We start from the raw sequence: 13141 nt of genomic DNA, 5'->3' as shown, positions 1-13141 counted from the left end.
GATGCCTTTTCATGCCTTTGATAGATGATGCATCGCATAGATAAACCGTCTAGCATAAACTAAGAGCTAATTTCGTCATAATTGCACTAGACGATACTACATATTCATAGACCATAACTAGCACATATTTTGAGAAGAATTATTTAATTAATAAAATAATAAGCAATTGGATATTATGCAATTAAATGATCCTAAACAAGTCATATGATCGTATGATAGTCCACATAAATTGAAAGTGGTGATCAAAGACGTGAGGTGATGAGTTGTGGTTGAACAAATGAAGTCTCCACAACATACTTGTGCTTTGGGTATACATTACCTCAAACATCACCTTATCCAATTTAATTAATGAAATAATAAATAATTAAATAATATGCAATTAAATGATCCTAAACAAGTCATGTGATCGTATGAGAGTCCACGTAAATTGGATAAGGTGATGTTTAGAGTAATGTATGCCCAAAGCACAAGTGTGTGGTGGAAAATTTATTTGTTCAACGACAACTCATCACTTCGCATCTTTGATCACCACTTTCAATTTATGTGGACTTTCATACGATCACATGACTTGTTTAAAATAATTTAATTGCATAATATCCAATTGCTTATTATTTCATTAATTAAATAATCCTTCTCAAAATATGTGCTAGTCATGGTATATGATTAAATATCATAGTCTAGTTATTTATTTGTGGAAGTAGTTTACAGTCTATGCTAGACTATATCAGGTCGAGTACAAAACTAAGCATAGTCTAGCATACATTTTGTACAACTTCATTAATAAATGTACTAGACTAGGACACATATTTATGGACCATGACTAGCACATATTTTAAAAAAAAATATTCAATTAATAAAATAATAAGTAACTGAATTTTATGCAATCGAATAAGCCTAAACAAGTCATGTGATCGTATAAGAGTCCACGTAAATTAAAAATGTTGATCAAAGAAGTGTGAGGTGATGAGTTGTGGTTGAACAACCAATATCCTTAGGGTAATGTTTACCAAAGCACAAGTATGTTGTGAGGAATTCATTTGTTCATCCGCAGTCCATCCTCACACATCCTTGATCACCTTTTACAATTTATGTGGATTCTCATACGATCACATGACTTGTTTAAGATCCTTTAATAACATAAAATTCAAATTTTTTTTTGATTAACTAAGTATTTCCTTTTTTTACAAATATCCTACTAAGGTCAATAAACCAATACGGTTTATTATTAATAAGGCTTACAATCTATGAAATGTATTGGACACAATCAATGAACTTGCATTGTTGAACGCATCGATTAAATAGATGTTCGAGCATAGATATTGAGCTCCGTATCTCATAGATTTTGCATTTAATTTTGTATAAATCAACATAATCGCGGATAGACCAGATTCGTTTTCCATTTGCACATATGATTTAATTTGACGTTTGAAAACTTTCTCGTTTATTTTCTAGCAGGGTACAACAACAACAATAACAACAAACCCAGTATATTCTCACAAAGTAGGGTCTGGGCAAATTGCAAAAATTCAAAAAGAAAAAAATTATAAAATTAAAGTGAAGAAAAATGCAGGAAACATGAAAATACTTCATTCATAAGTTCATTGCAATAGTTTAACACCATATTTACAGCAAAATAACTCCAGATTGACCAGATTCCTTTTCCATCATCATATATGAATTAATTTGCACATCTCAAAACTGTTTTATTTGATTCATCTTCTAAAAGGGAAAATTGCAAAAATTTAAACAATAACAAAATTGCAAAATTAAATTATACACAAATATAAGAAACAAAGATATTTCATTAATACTTCATTACAAAGATAGTTTAGAACCATATGTACAATAAAAACCAAGCAAAAACAGCAAAATGAAGAAGTTTTCATCTAACATTCCTAATCATGAAAGCTTCTCCTTGAAATGAACTTAAAACAAAAAAAATAGAAATAAAAACCTAATCTAAGGGTATGGTGGGGTTTGATCATCTCATCGGGGTCCATGTTGAGCCGCTCCACAATCGCCCATAAAAAATGGGCAATACACCAGAGTTTGCAGTGGCAGTGCTCTATGTCCTGTCCAAGACCATAGAATAGACAATTTAGATCATTACAGAGGCGGAGAAGGTCGTAGTTACGATGGACCCTCCTTCTTGGTCTCAATGGAATGCCTGACATTTTGTTGATTTAATCTATTTTATGTCTTGATGAAGATGAATTTTGGATATAGTAGATGGGTGTTTATATAAACCAAAATAGAACCCTTTGATCTTCCCGCCCATTGGTTGGTAGATGCGTGAATCAGTGGAAATCAAAGAGGTAGCGTCCAATCGACGCAACGTATGAGTGGACGTGCAACAACTTTTTTTATGTGTAATAAATGCTCAAATGTTCATTTGTCTCTTTGAATATTTAGGGTTTTTAATAGACTTTATATGGGATCGATAATAAACTACGTGTTAAATAAAGAATACTAGCAATAGACCTGACACACAATATATGCAATACCTTAAAAGGTCGATAATAAAAACAGAGTAAAATCGATAAGACTGACATTGATCAGACCACTGAAGAGTTGTCAAAATGCATACACTGCCATAACTTACAAAAAGACAAATTCGTACAAGTCTAATTACGATTTGTTGTTATTACAAGTGGTTCTCATGTGCTCGGGTCTCTTGCACACTGAACACTTGTTCTTCCTCTTCGACTTGAAAGTCTCACCCATGCCCTTAACATATTTTCTTTTTTTCCTTCTGATCTTGGTAACCACGAGAGGTGAAATAATGTTCACGTCTAGAAATTCTTTTAGCATGCGCCATTTGGACTCTAAAGGGACAATATTAATTAATTCCGAATATGCAAGAAGGTACTATTCCTCTTTATACACAGGCGAAGAGTAATCATAGACTCTCAAACCATAATTATCACCATACTTCAATCGCAAAGCGGTCATCATGTGAGAGCATGTTATTTTGACCAGCTCAAATATCCTACAAGAACACGACCTTTCTAGTAGGTCGACTTTGGCAGTATAGCCACTGCCGAACACTGTGAATTGCCTTTTGTCCCCACTTACGTTCTCCACATAGAAGGAGTCACCCTCACTTATATTGCCCCTTAAGATCTTTTCGGCGGTTGGTACAAATTTGTTACTCTTATATTTGAGGTCATACACACGCCTCTCCCTGAATATATCACCAAATCTCTTAGCAATCGAATTGAATATAAATGCCACGAGGTACTCCCTTTCGGTAATCAACACAGCATTTATCGACTCGACAATATTTGTGGTCATCACGTTAAACCTGTTGTCGGAGAAATATGCCCTGCTCCATTTCTTAAAACCAAGCTCATGCTCAAGGAAAAAAACTGACTCGGGACAGTAGTTCTTGAATTCCTCAAAATGGTTGCTAAACTTCTTGGGAGAATATCCCTTTGCCACGTTGTAGAATAAATAGAGGTGTTCTTCGCAGTGGTGATTTACCTAGAGATTTTCTCCTAAGTGCCTCATGCAGTACCTATGACGAGCATGGTTGTAAGCCATCACGATGCCGTTGGTGATGCTTTTGTTCCTATCGGAGATAAAGCAGAAATCTGGTCCATCGACCATAATAGACTTCAGCTTCTCAAAGAAGAATGCCCAAGATGCATCGTTCTCTTTGTCAACGACGTAAAAGGCAATAGAATAAATATGGTTCTTCGTATTTTGTGTTTCTCTGTATTATGTGCAACTGCGCTTAGTAGCATGCCCTCGTACTTTCCATGTAAATGAGTGCCATCGACCGCAATAACCTTCCTCATGTGGTCGAATCCCCTAATGCAAGGCTCAACACTAAAAAGTAGTACATAAACCTACAGTCGACCTTGTTCACCATGATGGAATAGGTAGTGCCAACATTAAGAGTGTTGATCATGTATGAAAAAGCCGGTAGGCAGGAATACCCATGCTCCGTTGTCCCTCGAACCATTTTCTTCTCAATTACCCCCCTAACCAGCATTTCCAATAGGTTGTTCTACTTCTCAAGTTCTTGAAAATAATATTTTGAATCTCACTAGTGTCCGTACCCTTTTCTTCGCGATACAGGTTCATACAGAGTGATGCAATAAATTTAGACGTGATTCTCCTATGGCTGCATGTGGCGTATTCAACGCTGCAACTGTGATCACCGACGTATTTATAAATGACAAATCTATTTGTGCATTGATACTTCTTCACCCACAATATCCATGCGCAACTAGGACTAACACATTTCACCTTGAGAAATTTGGCGTAGCTCTTCAACTTAGCATAATCAAAAGAATTTTTCACAGTTGCTACATCTAGCAATAATTTCAGTTCCTTTTTGTTGCTAAATATTTGATTTAGCTGAAAATAAGGTTTGGTTGGTTTGCGCTCCTAATACACACTCTTCTTCTACTTCTTAAAAAAATGGATCTTCCAGTTCAATTAAATGATCTTTCAAATCCATTGGATGAGCATCCAAACTCTCATCTTCAAATGAATCATGTTCGTCGATTGTCGACTGTGGTGGCAGAATTGTCAGAGACCCCGGGATGACATTTATGCTCAATATTAGCCTAGAGCCATCGAGAACGATATCCAACATGTATAACGATAAATGCCAATCATTCTTTATGAATGTGAGATACATTTTACCCCGACCATTCATTACATAGCTAATCACAATGTTCTTTGGCTTGCAATCCAATTCTCTGCTCTCAATTATGCTTCAAACCATGTCGTCGTACGAACCATTGTGAGGTAGCGGGATGGGCACTATTTTCTTACTAGATGATTTTCACTTCCAATAGTTGGGACCCTCCTCCCACACACCCATATAATTACCACCTATGACAATTTTCTCAGCTACTGCCATAATAGACCATACTAATCGATAATAGATTAAAGTATCGGTCTATAGTAGGTCGATGACTGGTCAATCACTGGTAAATAAATGTCCACACAAAGACGCGAATAGACTGATTTTGCATATAATCGATGTCTTCCTAGCTCTTGGATGGACATATATATGTGTAAGACTTCTAAACTACTGAAATATATCTAGTGGCGACATATTAGGAGGATTTGGAAAGCTTTTCAAGCAAGTAAAAATGGTGAAAAAGGATGGAACAACAATGGAGGCAATGATGAGGAATGGAGATTTTCAGTTGTGATGAGCAACTTTTCATCGAAAAAGTGGCCGGAAAAGTCGCCAGAATTGAAAATTATTGGTGAAAAAGGGAGCTCCTACTGGTGGCTTCTTAGACAATTTTTATAATTAAAATAGGAAAATATGAAAAAATGGTGGAAATATAAAAAAAAGTGGAAAATATTAAATATTAAATGGATGAGGTGGGGGACTGAAGTGTAAAGTTTAAAACTTATGTGCTAGGTTTGTATGAAAGAAGTGATGATGTCATTTTAGTGTCTAAACACCTAATTTTCCAAAACTTGTGTCTTAGTGCCAAAATAAGTTTTGAAAGTGTCTATTTTGCCAACTCTCCCTCTAGCTGTCACTTAAAACTTTTTATCACAATAGGAATGTATGAGTAGCCAAAAAAATAATACTTTTATAACTAGAGATGTTAAGAGAATATGCGTTGAGGTCAAGCGAAAACAACCAACTCAAATATATAAGATGATACACATTATGTAGAATTTTCACTTGAGAGGGAATGTTTCGTTTGACCATAAAACATATTCCTTTTTACCAGGAAATTTTTATCACTTTATTAAAGTTATGGTGTTTGGCCTAAATATTTTAAAATTATTTCAAAAAAGTGAAAATAGTTTTTTGTTGTTTTCACTATTTTTCAACTCCAATTCCAACTTTTATTATTATTTCATATAACCCCAATTTTTAAATAGTTACACAAAGCCCTCATAATATTTAAAAGTTTCAAGTGTTTAGTCACTGATGCAATCAATGATGATTTTTTTTAATAATTATTGATTAAACAGTGATTAATACAAAAACATCACCATCTTTTGGCTGAGATTGCATCTAAGACATTTTTGCATTATCTTTGTTCAATTTTGGTTCAACTCTATTGCCTATGGTATCTAATGTCCAGACTACTTTGTTGTTGGATGTTTCGTTTTACGGGCTGAAATTGAACAAAAGAGTAGATCTTGCGACACAATTGGTTATATGTTAGTAGGTAAAGTAGTAGTTGAGTGATTTTGATAGTTTTTAAAAGTTGGGGGCATAAAATCATATTTAAAAAGGATTTTTCAAAAGTCCAAAGAAATCTTTCAAAAAGACAAGGTCAAGCACAACTCCAACTCTAACTTTAACTCCAACTTCAAAATTTTTTAATTTTCATGGCCAAACGCCTACTAAATGTAATTGGATTAATCAAATAAATCTAGACCAATATTTTTTTAAGAGGACATGTGGAGTATCAACTATCCAACTAGAGGAATGGGTGGGAATAGTTGCCAGAGTGGAGCCAAATTCGACAAGGGTATAGCTAGTTTTCTTGTTTGATTAAATATCGTAAATACAATGTATTCTTAATAGATTAATTCCATAAAAATATAGATTACACTGGATTCTTAATAGGAGATTGTTATTCGAGAGACTACAACAAGTAATTATTATTTGGTTAATACGAAAGCATAGATAATTAAGATTAATGTTCAAAAACTTAATAGGATTGATGAACCAACCACAACCCCAGAACATTTATCTCATTAACAACATAAAAATTTGCTCTTCGTATTTTATTTAATTTTTAGTTTGTTCATAATTTTAACTTTGAATTTTATTCCCTTTTTGGATAGTTACCATTAGTTTAATTTAGTTAATGGTTAATCAGAGGTCATTATGGGATGATACTCGATACTCTTAATATTTTATCATGTGTATGACTGTATATGCTTGTGTGTATGTGTGGGAGATACACTATTTATGAAGATATTTGATGTAAGAAGTTGGTTGATGAGCACTAGAAATCATAGATTTGGTAACAAATAAGGTATCCTTCAGAAATAAGAAAGCCATAAGTTGTATCTACCACTGTTTTAGAAGGCACCCTAGAAGAGTCTGGTCTTGATTAAGGATCTAATGTCAAGGAAGATGAGGGTTTTAATTATTCAAAGAGTACGTATGTAATATCCCGTATTTCTCAAACTTAACTTAACTCTCAGTTCATGAGCTATCCAATATAAAAGTTTTGAAACACTCAGTATTTTTCAATTTAGATCTTGCCATAGCGTAGAAAATTGAATTAGCTTTCCAACGATATAAAATTTTCCTAAATCCGATAACCGGGTAAAAAGTTATGACTATTTTAAGTTTCATTTGTTAAACACCGTTATTCAGGCAGTAACGCGTCGTGGAGTATGTCAAAATAGAAATTGTCAGTTTTCAGTGAAGTACCATGATACCGGCGCATCGTGCCATAATTTATTTTCACAATTGTCCATTTTTAGTGTACCAACGCGATTCCACCGCGTCGCGCTACCATGCATTTTCTCAGTTGGCAATTTTCAAAGACATGACGCGATAGCTCCGCGTCGCGCCTGGTTCCTATTTTGAAAAATTTTGACAGAAATTAAATGTTTCATTCAGGTTAAAACAATCCTTTTCTATGATTTTAACGTGCCCAGATACGAGATTTAATCCCTAAAAATGTTTTAAGCTATTACTCACTCAATTTATTCGTAAATTAAAAGCATTTTCTCTTAAAACTACAAGCCCTATCTTCAAGAAACCAAGAGCAATCTCAAAGGGATTCACCAAGAACCTGAAGAAACTGACAAATTAAGGTATGTTAGGTGTTCATCTATGGGTTCCTTTCACCCATAGAGTCCATGAATCCATTTTCAAAATAAAGGATTGTTGAATTATGAACTTCCATGCTTGAATTGAATTAAATTCATGTTCATGTTATTATTGGGATTTGGTCCATGATTAAATTACATACTTTTATGAAATAAATTATTGTATGTGTGGAACTACATGATCTTCATGATAAAGCCTTCAATTTTCAAGTTGATTGATGTAGCCATGATAACTATATGTTTTGATTATTGTAAAACTTAAGCATGCTCCCTATGTGTTTGATAAAATGCCTATGTGAATGAAATAGTGCCATTATAACATGATAGCATGTATTCTCTATTCATGTATAAGTAAATGCATTACAAGTATTTGATTAAATACCTCTATGAGTGAACTATGGACAAGTATACACTATTATGATTTTCAAGTGTATATTATGCTTTATTTTTTTTATGCTATCAAATCCTGGGTGTATTTAATACCCGACAATTTAGCTGTGTGCCTAGAGCCAATCTCAGTTACAGAATCACAGTCAAGTCATGATCAGTAGTACTCTCAGTCAGTTATAGAACACAATTAACTCAGTCAGTTACCGAACTCAGGAAAACTCAGTAAGCTCAGCATCATTCCAGTCCAGTTCAGTATACTCTGTTTAGTGTCTTTCAGTTGGTAGTAAGATTCAACACCGAGTGAACAATATAGTAGAGGGTATGATCTCTAGAAGTAATTCTTGCGTTCCAAAACTACGTAGCTAGTGTAGGTTGAGATATCAAACCTGCTAGTTGAGGGTTGATGGGGTGTTTTAATCTGCCAGATGAGGGTTGCACCATTCTCATTAGAGTACCTGTCAGATAAGGGTAAATCTTCAGTGTCTTTACCTATGGCACGGTACTGACACCCTTTCAACTGGGGTCACAGGTTGGACCCCAACTTAGTTATCTTATTTGGGGCATTTCAGTTAGATGGTTACCTCCCACAGTCTCAGTCTCAGTGTTCAGAATAGAACTCAGTTCAGTTCTTCATAATCGGGACTGTCAGATACAGTCAATCAGTATCAGTAATTCAGTTACCAGTAACTTCAGATATCAGTTAATCAGTATCAGAACTCAGGACTTAGCTTCAGACAAGTTTAGTCACAGTATTTATTTATATATACATTAGTTCATACCCAGTTTTTACGGTAGGATCTGTTATCCATGTACTCTCATGTTCAGTTACTCTATATCATGTAGTCAGTTATTGTTCATGCATATGAACTGTTGTATTCAGACTTACCTCATCTAGCATACCAGTATATTCACGTACTAATGGATGCTCTATCTTTGCCCTATGATGTCTCATATCATAACTTTGGACACTCAGGTTCCCGACCTCACATAGATAGACGCAGATTCATCCAGCAGCAGTAGATTTGTATTGAGTCCTCATCATTTAAGGATATTCTTTTATTTCATCATTTCAGTAGACTCAATATATTAGTAGATGGAGTTAGTTGGGGGATTCTCCCATCAACTCTACTTTCAGACATTGTTTTGGTTTACAGATTATTATTTCAAATGATATAATTTATCAGTAGTTCAGATGTTTTGAACCTTATGGTATTTCAGCCTATTATTCCGCATTTATTATAGTATCATGTTTCAGTGCTCACAACAGATATAAGTTATGGGTTAGCTTGTGGTCCTTCGAGATTGTAAGCACCGTGTATTGTTTGGGGTATAGACTCGGGGTGTTACAAACTTGGTATCAGAGCCTAAAGTTCAATAGTGTAATAAAAAGTCTAAAAGCCGCATCAAGCAGAGTCTTGTGCATGGGAGTGTAGCACACCACACTTATAGATAGGAGGCTATGAGATAGTTTAGGAAATAGTTTCCCTTCTTTTAGTATTTATGTCGTACGAGTGAGCATAAGCTCAAGTTAAACTCTCAGTCTAATCTGTTTCCTCCTTTTCTTTTCTAGAACATGCCTCTCAAAAGGACTAATGAAAGGAGAATAAAAAAATCAGCTAGCACCTCAGCCCGTTCAGGCAGATCCCCTGGATGAGCATGTCTCTCATGCAAAATGCAGAGCTGCATTCACTACTCTAACCAACTCTGTAGTAGCTCAAAATGAATGGCCAGCTGCTGTTTCGGCCAACCCGGTGGCCAATACTGCTGCAGCCAGGATTCAAAACTTCACCTGAATGAGTCCTCCCCTATTCTCAGGATCTAAGCTATAAGTGGATCTACAAGAGTTCCTAGATTAGGTTCAGATAGTCACAGATACTATAGGAGTGACTTTTAGTGAGAGTGCTGAGTTAGTCACCTATCAACTACAAGATGTAGCTCATACGTGGTTTAAGCCATAAAAGGTAGACAGAGGCACTGATGCAGAGCCCATAGAGTGGGAAGAGTTTGCTGTTGCTTTCCTAGAGACATTTTTTTCCTTAAAGCTGAGAGAAGCCAAGGTGTTAGAGTTCATTAATCTCAGGCAAGGCAGTATGAGTGTGATAGAGTATTTCCTCATATTTACTTAGTTATCCAGGTATGCTCTCCATGTAGTAGCAGATAGTAGGTCCAGAATAAGCAAGTTCATCTGGGGTGTCAGATAGTATGGTTAAGGAGTGTAAGACAGCTATGTTAATTAAGAAGATGGATATATCTAGGCTCATGGTCCATGCTCAGTAGATATAAGAGGCTAATATCAGAGAGAGAAATAGAATAAGAGAGCTAGAATAGGTTGCTTCAATTTCAATCAACCTAAGTCAAAGGGCGGTAACTATTCCCAGTTTCATCTAAAATCTTCAGTTCCAGCTCCATCCTCAGCCAATGCTCCAATACCTAAGTCCAAAAATGGTAACATAGATAGGGCTCTAGGCTCTAAATCTTAGGGTAGTGTCAGCAGTGCTCAAACAAATCTTCTTTGTTAGACATGCGGCAGAAACCATAAGGGTGTCTGCAGAGTTGACAGTGATGTTTGTTTTGGGCATGGCAAGCCAGGCCATAGAGTCAGAGATTATCCTCAGTCAGGTTGTCAAGGTCAGCATACTCGTTCTTCAGCTCAGTCAGGTTGCCCGTATCAGTAGGGTGCCGCTTCCAGTGCCAAAACTGGGCAATGCGTAAACAAACTTTATACACTTCAGCCTAGACAAGATTAGAAAAATTCTCCTAATGTGTTCACTGGTATGTTACTGATCTTCTATTTACATGTTTATGCCTTTCTAGATCCAGGAGATTCTTTATCTTTTATACCTCCTTATATATCAGTTAACTTCGTAGCCAGTCCAAAGATTCTAGCAGATCCTTTCTCAGTTTCTACCCCAGTGGAAAAGTCTATCATAGCCCGATGGATAAATAGGAACTGTCCGATTATGATATCTCAGATAGTTACTTCACCAGACCTTGTACAACTAGAGATGGCAGATTTTGATGTCATTCTCGGCATTGATTTGCTCCATTCATGCTATGCCTCAGTTGATTGTAGAAACAAAATAGTTTATTTTCAGGTTCCAAATGAACCAGTCCTTGAATAGAGTGGTAGTACCACAGTGCTTAAGGGTCAATTGATTTGATACTTTAGAGCGAGAAAGATGATATCCAAGGGATCTATCTACCATCTTGTGCGAGTCAAAGACTCTTAACTCAAAAACTCCTAGTCTTGAGTTAGCTGCAGTAGTAAATGAATTCTTAGATTTGTTTCTTGAAGATCTTCCTTGATTTCTTCCCATTACGAAAATTGACTTCGGAATAGACCTTCTTTCAGATACTCAATCTATGTTTATTCTGCCATTCAGAATGGCTCCAACAAAACTCAGAGAGTTAAAAGAATAGTTGAAAGATCTCCTAGATAAGGGTTTTATTTGACCCAGCATCTCCTCGTGGGGCACACCAATTCTTCTATTCATGCGTTAGAAAGATAGTTCTTTCAGAATGTGTATTGACTACCATCAGTTGAACAAAGTCACAATCAAGAATAAATATCCACTTCCCAGAATTGATGACTTGTTTGACCAACTTTAGGGTGCTAGTTATTTTTCAAAGATAGACCTCTGATCAAGCTATCATCAGTCGGAGTCAGAGAATGTGACATTCCGAAAATAGCTTTCAGGACCCGGTATGGTCACTTTGAGTTTCTAGTCATGTCCTTTGGTCTTACTAATGCCCTAACAACTTTGATGGACTTAATGAACCATGTGTTCAAGCAGTACTTAGATATATTTATTATAGTCTTCATTGATGACATTCTTGTTTATTCTCATAGCGAGAGTGATCATGCAGATCACCTGAGAATCGTACTTAAGACACTCAGAACTCATTAGTTGTTCACCAAATTCAATATGTATGAATTTTGGCTAAGTCCAGTAGGATTCCTTGGTCATATTATTTCTAGTGATGGCATTAGAGTTGATCCTCAAAAGACAAAAGTGGTGAGAAAGTAGCCTAGACCCATCTTTCTATTAGATATCAAGAGTGTCTTAGGTTTACCTGGATATTACCATCGGTTTGTTGATGGGTTTTCATCTATTGTATCCCCCATGTCTAGATTGACTCAGAAAATAGTCCAGTTTCAATGGTCCAATTCTTACGAGAAGAGTTTTCAAGGGTTGAAGAATCGACTCACCTCAACTCCAGTTTTGACTCTACTAGATGGTTTAGAAGGGTTTTTTGTATACTGTGATACATCCAGAGTAGGTTTGGGTTGTGTCCTCATACAGAGAGATAAGGTCATAGCCTACACCTCTAGACAACTTAAGCCCTATGAGAATAATTATCCAACTCATGATCTTGAGTTAGCAGCTGTAGTGTTTGCCTTAAAGATTTTGAGGCATTACTTGTATGGGGTGCATGTTGATGTATTCACAGACCAAAAAAGCCTTCAGTATGTGTTCTCTCAAAAAAATTTAAATTTGCGTCATGGAAGGTGGTTAGAATTATTGAAAGATTATGACATGAGTGTTCATTATCATCCGGGCAAAGCCAATGAAGTGGCTGATGCTCTCAGTAGTTTGTCTATGGGTAGTGTTGCTCATGTTGATGTCAGTAAGAAGAAGTTATTTTAGGAAGTTGATCAGTTTGCCTGACTAGGTGTTCACTTAGTTAATTCAGCAGAAGGTTGTGTGTGGGTTCGGAATAGTTTCGAATCCTCTCTAGTTTCTGAGGTGAAGGAAAAACAGGATAAAGATCCTAGTCTTGTCAAGTTAAAAGAGTCAGTCAGAGATTTGAAAGTAGAGGTTTTATCCCAAGGAAGATATGGTGTGTTGTGTTGTCAGGGTCGTTTATATGTGCCAGGTGTAGATGACTTGAGGCAATAAATTTCTATAGAAGCGCATGGTGTGCGTTACTCTATTCATCCAGGGACTAAGATGTATTGTTG

General features: G+C 35.9%; 1 non-coding gene across 1 annotated transcript; it reads left to right on the top strand.

Annotated features, from left to right (window-relative positions):
* The first annotated feature begins 5918 nt into the window (after window positions 1-5918).
* LOC124889167 lies at window positions 5919-6003 on the top strand. The gene has a single exon (XR_007047779.1). It is a non-coding gene; the product is annotated as a small nucleolar RNA Z196/R39/R59 family (small nucleolar RNA).
* The last annotated feature ends 7138 nt before the right edge of the window (window positions 6004-13141 follow it).

Source organism: Capsicum annuum, chromosome 11, assembly GCF_002878395.1.
Source record: "Capsicum annuum cultivar UCD-10X-F1 chromosome 11, UCD10Xv1.1, whole genome shotgun sequence".
Taxonomy (NCBI): Eukaryota; Viridiplantae; Streptophyta; class Magnoliopsida; order Solanales; family Solanaceae; genus Capsicum; species Capsicum annuum.
Note: the sequence above shows the minus strand (reverse complement) of the source record. Positions and strands in the feature narration are given on the sequence as shown.